Consider the following 20,313-nt stretch of genomic DNA (forward strand, 5'->3'; position numbering starts at 1 on the left):
ATTATCTGATTGAAACAAGATATAACAAGTAAATAATGAAATGCAACCAAAATAATTTAGTAATAATGAAAACTCAATTTGGTAATAATAATGTTATTGTTAAACTGAATATTTCTTTGCACTTAAATGCATTAATCATGTTCACTAACAAAAAAAACAATATAAATATGAATCGCAAATCAAGTTGACAATAAATAGGAAACTAGAAATGGCTACAATAACGGTGGTCGAGTTAGTAAGTGTTTCTATGCAAATTAGGCCTGTACTAATTATTTCATAATTTGAAACAACTTTCTCTTTGCATACAGCGTTTCATCATATGGAGCATCAATTTCTGGCCCATAAAATTAAATTTTACTCAACTATATAAACTGTATTTTTAAATTCCAGAATCATATTCAGGGCTATTTTATTGTTCACAACTCTTTCCAGCAATAACTGGTCATTCTTTTTCATGACAGCTTTAAAATCAATTTAAGAATGTGTACGATAGCTAAATTGAGATTTATTCCTATTACGTACATGATTATAAAAATATGGAATGTAAAAATTGTTTTCAAAGTTTAAATTCTCTTGACGGTTTGTTCTATGTCCCGCAGTCGAAAGGTTCCAGATACAAAACCTAATTCTATCTCTCTCTCACACACACACAAATCACCGTGTAAAACGGTGTGGTGCATGTTAAATCTTTTATGACAAAAATGATTATAAAATTGGTTTTGGGTTAAAAAATTGGAAATCGAGATTTTGCCGAATCTCCGCATTTAAATAAATACTCCTCTGAATCCGAAAAAAACATATTTTTTGAGATTATGTCTGTATATCTATGAACATGTTGATCGAAAAACAATTCCAGCTGGCTGGATGATATTTCATGTATGGTCTTTGTAATAATTTGTTAAATTTATCAATTTTGAACGAAATCCAATGCGGGTACATTTGTTTGATTGGCTGTCCCATTATAAGTGACCACTATATCTACGAAACATTAGAAACTAATTGAGTAAAATCTGATTCAGCATCTGAAGTATTGATAAGTATAAAATTTTGAAGTAGATCCATCAAAGATTCATTCGCCAGTCAGTCTGTACTTTCGCATGCAGCGTCGCCACAGCTCAATTAATTAGATAAATAAAATTTAAAGCAAAACTTTAACATCTGAGGTTTAAGTTTTTATCAAACTTCGAATTAAATCTATCAAATCAAAATTTATATGCAATATTTATATTACGAGTGAAAGTAAACTCGACATTTCAATAGAGCAATGTTTTAGATAAAAGCAATTTTGGGCACAGTTTTAGAATCTGAAAACAAATAATTAATTGTGAAATTTTGAATGAAATCCCTTAAAGGTTGGCCATCTGCTGACCTGTAAATTTTCATCACGTAAAAGTAATTACTCAAAAAGGCAAATGAATAAAATTAATTATATGTTTTGGTTAAAGAAATTGTAGTTTTGCATTAAATTTTGATTTTAATCGACTGAAAATAATGCTTCAATATGAATGACTGTTTCAATATGAATGAATGCTTTAATATGAAAATAATGCTTCAATATGAATGAATGCTTCAATATGAATGAATGCTTCAATATGAAAATAATGCTTCAATATGAAAATAATGCTTCAATATAAATGAATGCTTCAATATGAATGAACGCTTCAATATAAATGAATGCTTCAATATGAATGAACGCTTCAATATGAATGAATGTTTCAATATGAATGAATGCTTTAATATGAATATTCGTTTTTTTCATTTACTACGAAGTAGAAAATGCTCATGTACAGGATTCTGAAAATAAGAATCTGAATATTCGTGGCGATCACGGCCTTGTGTAAGATTCACATCACTTTGCTGCGAGAGGAAGGATAAATCTTTATAACAGAGTATACGAGAACGTTTTGGGGATATCATTTCCGCTGATTTAAGTTAATAAATTTATTATTCATACATAAATAGTATATTCGCATTTCCTAATTTGATTATATCAAATTATAAAAATATTAAATTTCTTTATATGCAAAAACAGACTTTAACACCCTATGAAGACTGGACTAGCCACAATTTTTTTCTTCAAGGTATACCTGTTGGCATACTATGGGAATACATAACACGAAAATCGATAGTATTTGATCGGTAGAATAAAATGAACAATATTTTCTCTTATTTAAATTTTTATTTCATGCGTAAGGCAAACTATACAAAATAAGATTGTTTAAATAATGAAAAATCTGGTAAACAGAGAATTGATAAATTATTTTATTTAAATTTATGTGTATGTAATTTGAAAAAATTCATGCTACTTCAAATATGCAAATTGCTTGATATTCTTGTTTTAAATCAAAATTATTTTCATTTTTTTAATTAAACGGTTATAAAAAGTGATTAGTCCTAAAGAATCGAAATTTGAATTATAAATTTTGCATCTCTTTTAAGAATTTGGAAATCCCGAGGAGGGAATAAGAAATAAGAGATGATAAAATGTTTTAAAGTTTTTTGAGAAATTGCTTAAACAATTAAAAAAAATTCTGATAAATTTTAAGAACTCTTCACAGAAGGGGGTTTGCAATGCTTGTTATAAAGCTCTCATGAAAATTACTATTTTCATGATTTTTAAATTGAATAATTGCAAAAGGGTTTATATTATATATTATGATATATTTACAAAGTCAATCGATGATTTATTTCAATATTTCAATAATTCTTAAGAAAGTAATTATATATCTGAAATTAGAATAATGAATTTCATAAATAATAAACATGTGCTATGTGTAAATAAATAAAAGATAAAATTTTGAAAAAAAATCAAAAATTATTATAGAATCAATGAAGAAATATGCATGAAATGCATATATTACGTGGGAAAATAAATAGTCTTCTTATGAACAACTAGGAACTCTTCTTAATGCTTGTCATGTTTTTTATTTAAAGGAATTTTTACATTTTCACATTATTTTTATTTGTTTTATTTTTTATACAGAAAAATTAATCAGAATCGTCATTTATAGATGGAATTAAAACCTGTGTATACTTCATTACCAATGGCACTAATTTACATAATTACTACTTTCAGCTGGTGTCAATAAATTTTTCAATCTTTATTTTGTTCAATTGGAGATTTTTTTTAAATATACTGATATTTAAAAATTTAAATTTTATATATCTGTATATAATAACTGAATGAAAAAATTTAAAATTTCCATAAGTTCAGTAAAATGTTTATAGATTACAGAAATAATTAGACTCAATTTTTTTTTTAAAAATTGAAAAACATTTTAAGATAAAAATAATTTATGAAAACGATTTTTATTTCTAATGCCCCTTTACAATATATTTTTCCTTCTTTACTTTTGGTATTATATGGATTTACGATAACTGCTAAAAAAATGTAATTTTTTTAAAAATAACTTAAAATAAATGACACAGTGTAAATTATTTCTGAAATAAATTAAAGGAAAGGTTACTAAGTATGACACAAATCAGGGATTTACTTATGTTTATAAAAATATAAGCTTATGTGAGAGAATTGAAAATGCATCTGCATCGCATACTGTAAATATAAATTCACCGGGGGGGGGGGGGGAATATGAAAATTCTTGAAATAAGAAAATGTGGTCAGATACAAACCTATTTTTCAATTTAGAGGCAATGCTAATTTTTCCATTTTAGTATTTACAAAATTTCCAAGATAAAATAGATAAATTTTGAGTCAGATACTTTGGGATTTTTCGATTTTATTGAGTTGATAAACTCATTTTCAATTACAAGAGTATGATTTGACATTAACTGAGCTTTCTGCTTGATCCCATTATGAAACTTTTTGATTGATTTTTTGCTTAATTTATTTTATAATAATGTAATAAATTTCATGTATGTGTGTACGTGTTTTGCTTATGTTAACAATATTATATATTTCAAAAACTGAAGAACAAGAAAATTGAAATTAGATATTATATATAACATAGCAATGGTATTTATTTTTTTAAATCAGTTTTTATTTTCTTTCTATGTTAAATCATGATTCTTTTATTAATTAATATATCTTACATCTTGAAGAAAGTTTATATATTTGTAAATATGAATTTTTTGGCAACAAATGAAAACTTTGAGATTACAGCTTTGTTGAAATACGAAAACAATCATTAAATGCACTTTAAAAAAAGGGGTTTTTTTTTTTTTTTGCATTTGCATGAAATCTAGAGTAATTTTATTTTGAAAGAAATATAAATTTTGAAAAAATTGAAATTTGGAAATTAAAAACAATTTAATCATTTATATGAGCCGGAAGGACATGGCAAATATTTAATTTCTTTCTTTCTCATTATCTGTCATTCCCTTGAATTTTCAAGAAAAATATATTATCCTTGGGTGTCAGTCATGGTTGCATAATCAAGAAGACAACGATGAAAAATGAAGAAGCGATTGTTTATAAAAACTAAATATTTATTGCTGTTTTTGCTAATTTCAAAATCATAATATGCGGAAAAATGTCCAGATAAAAATCAGAGAGATGAACTTTGAGACACTCTAGAAAGTTTTATTTCGCTTAAGATATATCTGATAAATAGACAGAGAAGACGACTTGTAAAATTTATGTATATTAATTTTTTCAGTTAAAAAGTAGAAAATTCTAGAAAAGAGAATTAATGACTGGAAATTAAAAATAATTTACTTTTATGATATAAAAAGTGAAGGTGGAGTTAGTGACGCATATGGCATTTTCAAACGTTAATTAATATTATTCTGGAATATGCAAAGTTTTGAATTCGATAAAAAAAATTATTAATAAATATTTAAACACTGAGAAAATAAAAAAAGAGAAGCATATAAAAAATATGCAAGATATCCACTCTAATCTTGGTTCAATGGCCAATTTCTGAACTATCAAAGACAAGTATGCATTTACAGTTAGTAAAATCCTTTAAATGATGTAAAAAAAGTTATATTTTATGTTTTTAAAGTCGTAAATATACTGCCGAAAATATTAGAAAATGTAAATTTTTCTATACCTTTTCTAGTCTTATGAGTTATATTTGTAAAATATTTTTGGTATATTAATTTTTTAAACCAAAAACTCCATTCTTCCTCTACTGAAACTAACTAAGTTGTGAACCCTTAAATATCGCGATTGTAAATCATTTCTTTGGATGTCTCGAAGAAAATCAATAAATCAAAAGAGGGCTCTTAAATTCCAATGTAGATTGATTTGAATTCGTCGCCTCAGAATCTGATCAGCATAAGTTCTAGAAGATTGGAATTTGTTTAAAAAGTTAGGGTATAAAAAAACCCCTTTTTAATGTATTTAGTTAATAAGATCAAAAAGTGATTGTATAAAATTTGGACTTTCCAATATTTTAGCAGTACCTTTACTGATTCAAAGAATATAGAATATAATTCTTTAACTCATTCAAAGGAGTTTTCTAACTGTAAGCGAGCTTCTTATTGAAAAACAGTGAGAACAATTCAAAGTGTGATCTAAGGATTTAGTAATTCGAAAACTAATTCAAATTTAACTCTCACAAAACATTCGTTAAACTTTTCAAATGTTTACTATTTTGTTTTTCAATATTTGTAATCAAAATTTGAGATATTTAAAATACATCACTTTTAGTAAAAGTTAAAGAATTCATATATGAAATCAAAGAGGTGTAAACCTCATATGAGAAAAATTAATCGCATATTATGTATCTATCTATCTATCTCTCTCTCTCTCTCTCTCTATATATATATATATATATGTGTGTGTGTGTGTGTGTGTGTGTGTGTGTGTACATTGAGAAAATGTTTTATATGAAAGATTTTTAAAATCTCGTACTTTTTTAAAAAATTATAGTTTGTTCCAAAGAGAACCTAAATATCCTTCAGTTAGTAAAAACAATTCACCAAGCTTTGTATCAGTTTTTAATTAATGTGAAATTTCAACAGAATTTTCACTTTAAACAAACATTTTTTCAGTATCAATAAGGTAAAGAAATCTTACTAAAATATCCCCTTAAATTATTTATATTAATTTGCTTTTGAATGGAATAAAAAATTATTAATATTTTGGGGGGGGAGGGGTAACGATTTTCTGCTCAATGATTAAGAAGTCAGAAAAGGCAAAAGGAATTTCACTCGATAATATTTAAAGGTAAGGCAGTGAAACAGTAGTTGAGAAGACATTACAAATTATAGCTTGTGAAGAATATCCATGATTTTGTTTTATTTCCCGATCTAACTTCAGTCATTCTTTAGTATTATTTACTAAGGAATCTGCAATTAGGATTTAATCGTTCCAAGTTCTGATGCAGCAATGAAGACATTCTATGAAAGACAAAAATCGTCTGCTTTATTTATTTTTTTGTATTATTTAATAACATAAATATTTGTAAATAAAAATATAAAGCAATTAAAATTTGTTTCGTAAGGTCTGTATTCCAGTTGTATTGTTGTGTTCATTTTTATTTGAAACATCAAAAAAGTTTGGATGTATGTTTTATTAATTATATAGAAATGTTCTATGTATTTGATGCAAAATATATTAATGTCTGTAACACAGTACATCTTTTTGAGAAATTTCAGAGTGACAATAACAAAACCATCTTCTCACAATGTATGGCAGCATAACCCTTTAAATTCTTTTCTTTCTCTTACGACTTCAAAAGTTGCAAAGCTAATTAGGCACTCAAAAAAATCATCAAAAGTCAAAGAAAACAGTCTAACTTCGTTGTAATACTTCTATCACAGAATGTTTTTGTTAATTTACCATTAAATATTGCAAATACTTCTTCCTTGTCTTTCAACTCTATCTATCGCAGTCCATCTTTTCATGAAAAGAATTATCTGAGAAACAGAGTTCTTTTGTAGCATTGATACATTGAATACTTCAGTTTCATGACAAAGAGCATAAATTTTTCAACTCGGAAACCTTGGCTTTGATTGGTGCTTCAGATAATCAACTGTCCTTGACTTTGACACAGAACTTCTACAGGTCAGCGTCAGAGGCAAGGTAAAAATAATTAACATATAATGTACATTTATCGCTTAAGCGATAATTAAATTTTCTACAAAAATAAATCTAAGTCTCTTAACCAAGTTACTTCATAAAATTATTTTCTAATACAGTAAAAACTACGTGTTTAGTATGAAATGCACCTAGAAGTTAGAAGTTAGAATGAAATAAACTAATATTGTTATCAAAAATTAAGTCTGTTCTTTCTAACTATTTCTGAAAATGCAGAACGCTACAGTTTTGCTTTACGATTTTATTCTCAAATTTATTATTTTAAATAAACTTTCGTTAGTAGTTTTTAGAACATTTTAAAAATATACCAAGAAATAGCAGCAAATGAACATGAAAACAATTTATTCATAATTTTTTAAATTTTAAACTCTATATTTTGTCATACACAAAAATAAAAAGTGAAGAAAAAGAAAGCAGCCTAAAGTGAAAAATGCCCTTTATAGAATATACAAACTTTAGTAAAATTTGTACATTGTTTTATATTGTTTTATTTTGAATGGGTTAGAAAGGCATTTAAGACTAAAAATATTGTTATGATCAACATAAATATTTCCAATTGATGGTATATGATCTTACTTTAATGCATAATGAAAATAAATACTTTGGAACACGAGAGTTGAGTCGGTTTGCATCATACTTTCTGGATTTTTCTTCCTTTTTATTTTTTATTTTACCAAAAATTAGACAAGATTACATCAGAATGTGTTCTAGGTGAAATGCCATTAAACAGAATTTCGGAAAAAATTTAATTTCGAACCTATAGTTTCAAACATAGCATGAAATTCTTTTCAGCTTCATTCGGACATTTTGCTTTCATTAGGCTTAATTCGTTGCATGAGCTATTGCAGCCTGTGGGACGTGATTTTTATGTCACGCTAAAGAATGCCACAGAGATAAAGAATTCCAACCTTAAAATATTATCATTCTTATGAAAGAGGAAGTGAAAACTCTGGTTTGAGTTTTTTAAATTCTATTTTAAAATTATTGCAAAGTAATCTTTTATCATAAGATTAGCAAAAACACGCGTTAGAAGGATTTGATAAAATAATAAAATTGGCTTGAATTTCATTACTACTATAAAAAGCACTGTCATAAAACATGTTTAAAATTAATAATGAAAAAATTCTTTAAAATTCGAAAGACATTGCCCAAAATCGGCATCATGGAAAAGTAAGTTTTTATAATTTTAAAATGATGCAAAAATGGTTCTTATTCACTCATATTCTTCCAAATTTAAAGAGGAAAACATACGCTGAAACTTTGATTAATTATTATATATAATGCTACTTAAAATTTTGGCAATTCCATCGTGATGAGCATCTGCCACTCAAGAAATAACTACGAGTCAATTTTTGTGCTTTTATGTCCAGTGATTTATTTACCTTGTTGAGTATTGCATTCTGCACGATTTATAATCGGCAGTTTGCAAAGAGCATGACAACCTAAAAGTATTATCTTAACAAAAATAAGTAAGTAAATAATAAAGTTCTATTCTCCTTAGAGAGTGAAAGAATAACTTGATATTTTTTGAGCTTCTAATTTTGATTTTTCAATAAAATTTCATAAAATCGTTGGTTATAATCAATGTTTATAAGACAATGTTTTAAATGTTTTGTATATATATTTACAAAAAATATCAAAGTACCATTAATCGAAACTCTCATTATAAAATCTGTCAAAACAATCAAGAGGTGGAAATTTTATAAGTAATTACTTCTTGAATAATAGGGGTCCACTAAAATAGAGTGTTTCTAAATTTTAATTAAAATATTAATTAATTAAAAATGTATTGGATTTTTAGAAAGGTTTATTCGCTATAAATTCTATGTCCATTATCACATCAAAAAATATTTTGCTTCATCTTTGAACTAAAAAAAAAAAAAAAAAAATTAGCTTTTCTTTAATGGCATCAACATTTTTATGCAGCAATTTAATTAGTTTTATTTAAATTCTCTAAACTCAGTTTATAACAAAGATTTTGATTGTTATAATGAAATTCAAACTGATTTAATTGTTTTGATAATTTTTTTACTTCTATTGTTCGTTTCAATATTCTGAGACAACCACTTTCCGAAGGTTCTATCTTACTAAGAGCTGACCCAAGGAAGGATGTGCGCCATTTCCGGAATTTATTTTATTGTTAAATGTAAACATCTCCTCCTTCCCTCTCCCCCCCCCCATTTTTCCGAATTAAATCCCTCCTAACGCATGCTCAAAGACGCAGAGGGTTTTAGAATCCGTTGGCAAACAATATGTTTTTTTCTCTATTGAAATTATGATAACAAATATTCTTTTGATATTTTCTCGTCAAATATTAAGTTAAAGAACGCTTAAAGACATTTAAGTAAATCGCTTGCAATCATCTTAATGGTTTGACAAAAGTGCTGCAAACTTAGAACAGTAGGCTTACTTAACAGAAATTATTGCTTTTTTGGGATTGAAGCAATTGGCTTGAAGTAATAGTAATAATAACAATCAAAATAAGAACCACGAGCAAATTAGCAAAGAGTTATTTCTTAATATCATATTGGCAACGGGGTGATTTAATTTCTTTGGCGAAGCGAGAATATAAGGCCGCAAATTTCAAACGCAGCAAGTTTTTACCATATGTCCATTTCAAAGCACTTTTGTTATTTCTTATTACGTGATCAGACAAATAAAATCCTTTCATAACTCTTCTAGTTTCACATTTTGTTTCTGTTAACTATTTTTCATTTTATAAACAAATATTTTGAAATAATGATTCAATTACGAAATGCGTATAGTTTCAGCACTGTTCTATTGTGTTCATAAGTGTTCTTCAATTCAAGTGACAAATGTTAAATAGACTTTACTTTTTTCCTTGAAGTTCAAATTTCGGATAAGATAGCAGATCACCAAACAGAGGCATGAGCGCACAAAGAAGCACAGACACAAAACAAAAATTTTAAATCCCGAATATAGTAAGAAAATAATTTATGCATTTTGTCATTAAACAAATTGCGAAATCTTTAATCTGGGTTCTCTGAAATATTCTTGTTACTAGTTATTTTCAAATACATACATTAAAATATTTAGTACTTTGCATTGAAACAGAAGCTTTTTATTTCCTTAATATAAAAAATAGTATTTATCTCTAGTTTCTCTTATTTTTCTTTGTTAATTTTCAATGTGCTTAATTGGAAAACTATAAAAGCATATAATTTAAAGTATCCATTTTTTTCAAAATTTAGATAATTTTATTATTTTATATCACATTCAGATGAAATTAAGAAGAGATTCAACAAGACATTCGTGTTATCAGCTGTTGAGGTAATTAAGTGAAAGAATTAAACAGGAAAAATACACTTCCATTTTATCATTAATCGAAAATAATTCTTTGTCAAAAAGTTTCTTATTATGCTTAATGTGCTTGTTTATATGCCGAAAAAAAAACACCAAAATTGTTTTTTCCTTTTTCTGGAATAATATATTTCTAGGCGAATATTTTTTTTCTAATGTTCTAGAATTTCCCCTGAAGAGAAATTGAATTCTTTTCTATCTGAATATTTGACGGAAGAGAAAAGAATAAAATTGTAGTAAACAAAGATAAAATATAAAAAAGAGTTATAATTTATTTTTCTACGTCTTATAAAACCCGGAGTTCTTTGAAGGTGGACATGAAAAACTTTTAGGATGAGCTGGTAAGTCCAGAAATAATTATATCCGCTGCACTTTTTTTTCAAATAAATGGCGACAATGTTTGGAAAATAATTGACACTTGATTTAACACTATTCTGTTATTGAATATTAAAAGAAATATCATTGAATTTTTTAACATTTTCTTCCCTTTCTCTAAAGATTTTAAGTATTTTCATAATAATTCTGAATATAAATTCAAACTCATTAGATTAATTTTTTAAATACATCTATCTCATCTTATATCACTTGCATTTCAAAAACTTTTAATGTGAAATAATTACTACAATTTTGAAAAAAATAGCAATTTCTCTTGCATTTAGGTTAGAAAAGTTTGTTCTGGAAATTTTTTTCAACATTCTATTAATTCTTGCCCTATATTTCAAATATATGAAAATTTGAAGAGTTTTGCATCCAGATTTTGGAACAATTATTGATAAATGATAAATCAATTAGAAAATGGTTACAAAATTTTATGCATTCTAACAATAATTTATTAATGCAAAAAGTACAATATTTTTCAAATTTGAATTCAGATTTTGATATTTTGTGAATTTATATATTTAACATTTGTTGGTTAGGTACAAAAAGATTTTAAAGGTTTCCTGTTCAACCTGTCAGAAATTTCACATCACCCTGCAACAGTTTAAAGAAGCATCTATGAAAACAAACACTAGTTGCAACGATGTTACCAAACACTGAAGAAAGCATTGCCCTGGAGCTTTTTTGCAGTACTATTGTCAGCCAATAATCGAGATGACTGATCATTGTAGAGAGGAAAGTCGTCAAAATATGATCTTAATGGTGGCCTTTTATATTAACTTGCTTTGAAGGTCGAAAACCTGCCATGGGATTGGTGAAACCACTGACATCGGCTTACGAACTGTCAAGAGTATTATTAAATCTTCAAAAGAGGACGGTGAACTTTGGTTTATGATGGAAAATGGGCAAAAGGAATGGGCTTGAGCAATCCTCGCAAAGGATCGTTGAAATATTTGCCGGAACTTAAGTGCAAAAAAATACCTAAAAATTCACAACATCCTTTTTATTTTTATTAGTAAAAGAAGAGAGGATTAAGGTGCCATTATAAAAGAATAAAATAAAGAAAAAAAATATTTGTTAATTTGGTTTATTCGGAACAAAATTTTGTATGTCAGTAGCTTAACAAAGAATAACTTTCTGACCAATAGAGAACATTCGAGATAAGAATTGTAGAACATTCAGTAATAGAATGTTTACAAATATTAAGGATGAAAATAGTCCATTTCTGAAACCGTAATTGTGTCCATCAATATATCTTTTACAAAATCATTCAAATTTAGGTTCATGTCCACCTATAGATGGATATTTATTGCTATATTCGGGTAAAATAAATGTTACTAATAAGTTTTCTTTATGATACAACAATCATACAAGCATAACCGTCCATCTGCCGAAGTATGTAGAATACCCTAATGAACGCCTTAGCGACAGCACGGAGGACGAGATCTAAGATTCAGTCTTAAGGGCTATTACCGACCACACTATTACCAAACCGATAAGAGGTGCGTCTCTTCTAGGAAGTGGAGATAACTCGACTCCACAGCCTTAATGTACTCGCCTAGAAGAGAAAATTAACTACCAATCCAGAAGCTTTTCTTCTTCATATTTGAGGTACACTCTGACTTAATATTTAAGACTTAAGTGTACATCAGGATAAATTGTAAACTGTGACCATATGCTAAATAGACAACATGCACAAAATAAAAAATTATTTTAACTTTTTTTTAAAAGCAGAATGTTTGTTCGTTTGTTGTTTGTTTCTTATGGCACTTGCCACTGACAAGCCCGCTGTTACGAAGACAGCGATTTAAGCCTGAGGGGGAACGTCTCTTATTTTTTATAGCAGCGCCAACTAGGGCCAAGAGTACGACTTTGCCACTCACGCATCATTCATTCGCTTGCACAACCCCTTTTCACAGGAGGGCACATTCACACATCTCACAGATAGAACAACCATGCCCAAACCGGGACTCGAACCCGGGACGCCCAGATCACGGGGAAGACGCGCTACCCCTATGCCAAGACGCCGGCTAAAGCAGAATGTAATGTAATAGACATCATAGCTTATAAGATTTCTAGCACAGTGTATATTAGAATCCTTTAAATGTAATTTTCTTTATGAAGTATGTCCACATGTATAATAGATTTTGATGGGAAAAAATTGTTTCGCATATTTATCATCAACCGATTAAAAATATTATAAAAAGAAATTTACTCATTCTATTTAGGTTGTTAATTCCTTTTTCTCAACCAAATCTTCCAACGAGAGGATTGTTTAATTATTATAAAAAATGGGATTGATTGATATGAAACTGATACATGTATTTCAACCTTTTAAATTAAAAATGCAAGTTATATATTATTTAATGGGTCTATTAGGATAATACGTATCTCTTTTAAAATGTTTTTCAGAATGACAAGTGTTAAAGTGTTTATTCAGAATGACAAGAGAAATTTTAATGATACTTAGCAAATATTTTTATTGCCATTAAATTAAAAATACTATAATCGAAAGAGATAATGTTATTATATTCTTAATTCATGAATTATTTTTTTAAGTTATTCTCCAAGAATAGATAATATTTTTTTTTTTTTAAAAAGCCGTTATTTACGTAACTTTCCATCTCTCACAATGTTCTTCAAGAAAAAGACCGGGCAATAATAATAATAAAATACTAAGGCCGTGCATGCAATAAAAAATATTGTATTATTAATTTAACTAAAATTTATAGGAAATTTAGAAAATATTTCGAAAAACTTTATAAAAAAATTTAAAAGTTGATTTTTCCACGTCAATAGATTTGCCCAAATACACGTACAGTGGTACAGTAGTGATCTTTGCCAAAAGTCCAATAGATATACATTTTTCGCTTTATTTTTATTAGATTGTTCTTGTTTACTGTCTCAAGTTGTAAACTATCGTAAACAATAAATTATCTCTTTTTTTTGTAAATATACGATGCGATATAATGCACGATAATTTTTACTCTTCGAACACGATTTCACATTATTAAAATTTGATTCAGGAAAACCCAGATTTCATTAGATTTTTTTTAATTACTGTGGGTATTGATGAAGCTGAGTGAAATATATTTAAAAAACATTAAAAATCTTTATTAATTCATATCTCTCATATTTTGGAACAATGTTTACAAAAGTTCCATGAAAAATCATTGATTTGAAGAATAAAATTTTTAATATATCACATTCCCAGTATTTAATTCAAGCTAACGAAATTCATGTCATGATGTCATGTTTCACCTTGTGATCTAGACGACATCACAGTACGTCTCAGAGACTGATTAAGATCTTAAGATCTCACAATGCTGGATTTTTTTTTTTTTTTTTTTTGCCAGAGCAGTTAAAGCTTATTTCAAATAAAAAAAAATGTGCCTTAGATATTATTCAAATAAGATAAAACTGGTTGCTACCGGTTATTTCAATGGTTTTTTGGAATATGTTTCACCAAAAATCTTACAACGCAATGGAATGTTGAAAAAAGATATTTTATTATTCTTCAAATGGCTTCTCAGACTATTAAAGTGTTTTTATCTGATCTCAATACTTCCTTCCCTGCAAGTGGGAATTTCTATTAACAATATACTTTTTTAGAGAAATCAGTATAATTGTATAAGCATATACATAATAAGTTAGTAATAAATTATTGTCCAAAAAATTAAGCACTTACGAATTTCTAACATAAATGTATATGTATTGAAAATTACATAAATGTTTGATGTTTGAGGTATATGACTACGTCCGGAATGAATTTTTTGAAAAACGTTCGAAACTAATTACATTTTTGCATATTTTGCGTACAAACGTTTGGAAAAATATCTATAAAACCAAAATGTTCTAGTTAAGTGACAAAGGATTTTCAAAGATTAGAAAGAAAAAAAAGAGCTGTTTTTTTTTTTTTTTTTTTTTTTTTTTTTTTTTGGCTCAAAAGAGATATAAAGCAAAAATCTTCAAGTTTAGAGGTTTATCAAATGATTTACTTAAAATTTTGCAGATAGTTTAAGAGATATATTATCTAGTTCCTGAACTAAAAAATAAGCCGTTTTCTTTAAACATTAATATTAGACTGATAAATAGCTCGAAATTTATTTTTACATTGTGATGCACTGAAACAGGTATAAAAAATGTCTAAATAAAAATATTTATTATTCCGGAACTGCAGAGCATATTGAGAAATTATTATACCAAATTTGAACAAAAAATAAGGGTTACATTTTAATTTATGTGTTTTTTCGTCAGAAAATTCTGTCAAAGATCAGAATTTGAAAACATAGCATCTAAAGATGCAAAATAGCATTAAAACGTATGCAAACGTAAATATAAAAATCAGTGTTGTAGCAGTTGCATTACTCTTAACCAATAGACTTCCAGACAATTCAAATTCTGCCTCCTTGCCGGGACGTCGTCAGAGCCAGAGGGGGAGGATGTAGCAGTTGCATTACTCTTACCTTCTCTTTTGGATAGAAATGTTGGCGCCCAACGTGGGGCCCAACGGAAAAGAATTTGTGAGGAAACGAAAGTCAATGTGGTGGTATGTAGATTATTATGATCCCTGGAGGAAGCAACAGGACGAATGTTTTTAGGAACATTTCTTTTAATAATCATGTTCACACACTAAACAAGCACAAACACAAAGACAAGACATTCACACTCGCGGCTTCACAGTTCAGCATCACATCTCATTCTAATTACAATCGCAATGCACTATGGGATGACATATGGGATGGCCTAATAAGGCATCGCCATCTAGTATCCAAAAGAGAAGATAACATTAATGCAACTGCTACAGTGTAACTTTCCAAAAAATAATCTAAGAAAAAAATTCTGACAGTTTTATAAAGAAACCTGTTTAAACATAAAGAATATTAAATAAAAAAAATTCATAATTTCGCAAAAAATCGTTTTTTTTTTATATAGTCACTTAACTTAAAAGAATCATAAATGAATTTTTTTTCCTACGGAAAGGACACAGATAATCTAGATACTATGTTCTTAAAGCCAAATATAGAATTCCTTTTTTAGAACTAACTTAAAAGGTTTGATTATCATAATCAATGAAAAACAAATCAATTATTCCTGTAATTTAATTATCTGACAATAACAGCAATATTTTATTTATTTTTCTAACTAAGCGTTTAAATTAAACCGAATTGTAAAAAATGTGATCAAAATCAGTTCAGGGTCATGTGAAAATAAATAGTTTTACAAATTTATATTTGATACATTAATGCAAAATGTCTTTAACGACATTGAGAAACTCCTGAACGCTTCCTTCAAAAGAAACATCAAGAGTAATTTCTTCTAATTATATTTTCTTTGATCTCTATACAATTGTTGGTGTCAACTGGTGTTCGCGGTTATTATCGCTTTCATTAAGCCTTAACGATAAAAAGAAAAACTGTCTTGTTAAAAGAATTAACAAGACTCAGACAGATTATGCTCCTAGCAGTTGTTTTGAACATAGCTTTCATATCATTCATCAACTAAAGCAATTATTCAAATTATGCCAATAATATTAATACATGAGCATATTGTTACGTTATAATTATCTATTCAGAGCCTAATGAGCACTTTCTCTGCTTTTATGTTCTAATCTTAAACGGTTCTTTTTTCAATATTTACAACACTGTTTTCTCATACTTCCTATGTTCAGAATGGATTAAAATCCTTAAATCAACGTTTATGAGTTTTATCTTTTTCCATCTTTTACACCCTTTTAGGAAGTTCAAGCTGGAAAAATTCCATAAAAAAAGGGGGCGTCGCAACCAACCAAAAATGTTTAATTTGACAAAGAGAATGAAAATATCTTTGATAATATTTATGAATTTCAGAGATAAAAAAGACTAAAAGAATGAGAAATGAAAACAGAAATTCATTTTGAATTAAAGATTGCAGTAGAAAGCAATGATTATGGCTCATTAATGGAAAAAAATCTTTATTTTTGTATAAATATAATATGAAGTATTAAAATTCAAATTTTTAATGTAAATAAAACATTTATTGCATCTTTAGTAATTCCATAATCATACTTTTAAAGGTAATCAAATTACAAGACAATATCGCACAACATTTCGGCCATTCTGCCCTTTACAATTATGCAAAGGCAGAATAGTATCAATGATTAATTTAGTTTAAATTGTTCATTTGAAGTAAAACTAGAAATAGAAACAAAATATTCTTTAATATTGATAGTTTGTGAAACCTTCTCGTTACAAAGAGAAAGTTTTGCATTCGTCAAAAAAATAAAAATTCGAATTCAGGATTTTGACGAATTTTCGCTTTTCAAGTCTACCTTAGTACTAAAAATGCGTAAATGAAATTATGTCTCTCTGACTTCGAACACGATAATTCAAAAATATTTTCAGGTAAAGGAGTGAAATTTAGCAGTTAGTGTTTATATTAAATTTCTAGATGATCATATTTTATAGAATATCAATATTCTAATTCTTTTTTTTTCTCTATTTTTCATAGAGTATTAAATTTTGTACAAAATCTATTCTCAAAAAGTCAATCTGGCTAGCCGTCCAAGTAGAAGTGAAAACGATAACCATAAGATGCCAAAGACTGGATGAATAATATTTAGCACATAGATTTAATATCTAAAGTGCAGATTGGTGTCAAATTTCGAATCTAATTCATTGAGGGTTCGTTATTTGTCGGTCTGAACTTCCGCAAGCATGAAAACATAAAACCTAAAAAATGCTGCAACTTAGATAAATAAAATATTTATATAATCTTGTTATTAAACTCATAGCTATGTGTCAAATGTAAAAAATTTTCAATTGTACAAAAAGATTTTCATATTGCATTTTCACTTTTCTTCACTATATATAAAAAGTGCAAAGCATTCGACTGTGAGAATATAAAAATAAACATTTTATCACTTGTGATTTTTATAGCGTTGTTCGCAATCTCAATTTTTATTTGCAGAGAGAGAAATAAATATCTTTATTAGGGAGTGTGCAAGAAAACTTCCGGGAAATACTCCCGCTGGCTCCTGAGCATTTTTGCATATGTAAGCGGTTTCCTCAGATGTTCCACCTTTACGTCACTATTTCTTTCGTCCCTTTAAAAGTGTAGTGGCTATATAATACTAAAAGAAAAAAATATTTTGCACCGATTTCGTGATTGAAATGAATTGGATTCTTTCATTAAAGTTCGTGTGGAAACCACAAAAAGTAGACTCAAAGGGAGGGACCTCATAATTTGGATAAATAGAATGGGAGAGAAAGGAATTCGTGATTTTCAATATCTATAACTGGGTATGGTCTGCAATATATCAATGGGCTTTATGTCTGCGTGGTCTGCCAACAATGAGTTCGTATATCTATATCTGCGGTGCCTCGCCTCCGTATAGGACACACCCGTTTTACTCATCGTCATCTCATCTTGGGTGAAAGGGTGCCAATTTGCCCCACTTGTCATATTGCTTTTAGTGTAAAACATATGTTAATTGAATGTCCCGATTTTAATGTTCATCGTCATAATTTTTTCTACTCGTCTTCTCTTAACTTGCAAGACCTAGTGGGTGAAAAATACCACCCAAATATTTTTAAATTTTTAAGAGCTATTGGTTTCATCAACTATATATAACACCTATTTCATCTGTTTGTTATTCCTTTTATGATGAATGTTTGTTATTCCTTTTATGATGAATGTTTGTTATTCCTTTTATGTTCTTTTTTATATGATTTGTTTGTTATTCCTTTTATGTTCTTTTTTATATGATTATTTTACATTTACGTTAAGTTTTTTAATATTTGTATCGACACATTTTACGTGGTTTTTATTACTTTCATTTGTTTTTAAAATGTGTTGTTTTAAATGTCTTATCTGATTTTACCGTATGCTTGGCACAGTATAGCCAAATATGGCTCTTGCGCCAATAAACCATATACAACAACAACAACAACGTGGTTTGCCAACAATGGGTTCGTAGTCTATATCTATATCAATGGTTCGTGGTCTGCCAATAATGGGTTTACTGTCTATATTTATATCAATGGTTCGTGGTCTGTCAACAATGGGTTCGTAGTCTGAGTATATCTATATCAATGATTCGTGGTCTGCCAACAATGGGTTCGTAGTCTGAGTATATCTACAATATCAATGGTTCGTGGTCTGCAGAACAAGACATGTCAATGGAATCACATTTATGTAGAGTTTCAGTATAATTAAATTAAAATGAATAAATATTTTCACATTATGAAATAGGAAATGGATTTGATTTAAATAAATTTGGTTTCTCTCTCTCTCTCTCTTTGGATGAATAGTTTTTGATACAACGCAGCCATTAGTTTCGAGGCTATCTTGCCATTATCAGCATATCTGCTTTTAAATTATTGGACCAGTTTATGAATAGGAACTCTAGTTTAAGAATATATGTACATATTATATTATTGGAAATTACTATATAAAGGCGCTAAAATCTAATTTAATTTTTATTAATTAAAATGTCCAAAAATTCTTTCCGAGATGCACATACTCACCCTCCAAGGTATATTTGTACTAAATTTAATAGCTCAAGGTCTAATCGTTTACCCTATAGAGTATCAGTACATAGAAACACCCACTTACACTTTATTATTAGTAATTGTCGCCTTTGGTGTCCAACAGATTCGTCGGAAATTAAGTTATATTTCATTTCAGTTAAATCGTTTAGATATAATTTCAAGTCCATTTTACCTTCAAATTGTCAGACATTAATTTGTTACTTTTTTGTCTTACATATATTATATTGTTTATTACATATATTATCTTAATATTTTTTAACTTCCATGATAATGTAACTTTTTATTCATTTTGTAAACAATACAAATATTAAGCAGGGTTCTTCTTTTATTAGCTTTCAATAATCAGAGAAAATCAAGCAACTGAATAATTTATTAAATGATTATAATAACTTGAATCTCAAGGCAACAATACAATCAATTGCTGGAAATTAAACAAGAAAATATTTTTTAAAAAATTACCGAAATTCAGAACAAATTCGCATTGATATTAAATTAGAGTCAGTGAAAAAATATTTTTTTGAATTTTAAGATGATACAAAAATTATTTTTGTGCTATAATATTTTTTGGTAGCTAAGGTGGGAGAAATTTAAAATTTCGCTTAATTTTATATAAAAATTCTAAAAAAGATTAAGCTAAAGTGCACGTTTCCACTCTTTAAAGTACATATGTTCCAAATTTATAGCTCTAGTTCAAGCAATCTGACCTGTTAGGTGCAAATACACGTATTCATCTTTATTATCAGTAGAAAAAGAGATAACTTTGCAATTGCCCTGTGGAGGATTATATCTAATTTCTTCGTTCTTTCGTTCCCCTTAATCCAAAATTGAAAACCATATAAATTCTAGTTTCAAAGTTTATAAACGCTGTACTAAAGAAAACCCTTGGGGCTGTCTTGCGGAGGTCTTGGTATCCCCTTGATTCACCACGAGCCATGGGTGTGGCGACCCTTTTTGTCAGCACGGCCACGGCTATCTGTAAAAATATATCTATTGCGTTTTCGCCTTCTTACTGTGTGGTTGCATTGATAGTGACAGGCTAAACCTTAGCCTTAACCTTTATGAAATTGCGGACAGATG

This window comes from Argiope bruennichi, chromosome 3 (genome assembly GCF_947563725.1).
Source record: "Argiope bruennichi chromosome 3, qqArgBrue1.1, whole genome shotgun sequence".
Lineage (NCBI taxonomy): Eukaryota > Metazoa > Arthropoda > Arachnida > Araneae > Araneidae > Argiope > Argiope bruennichi.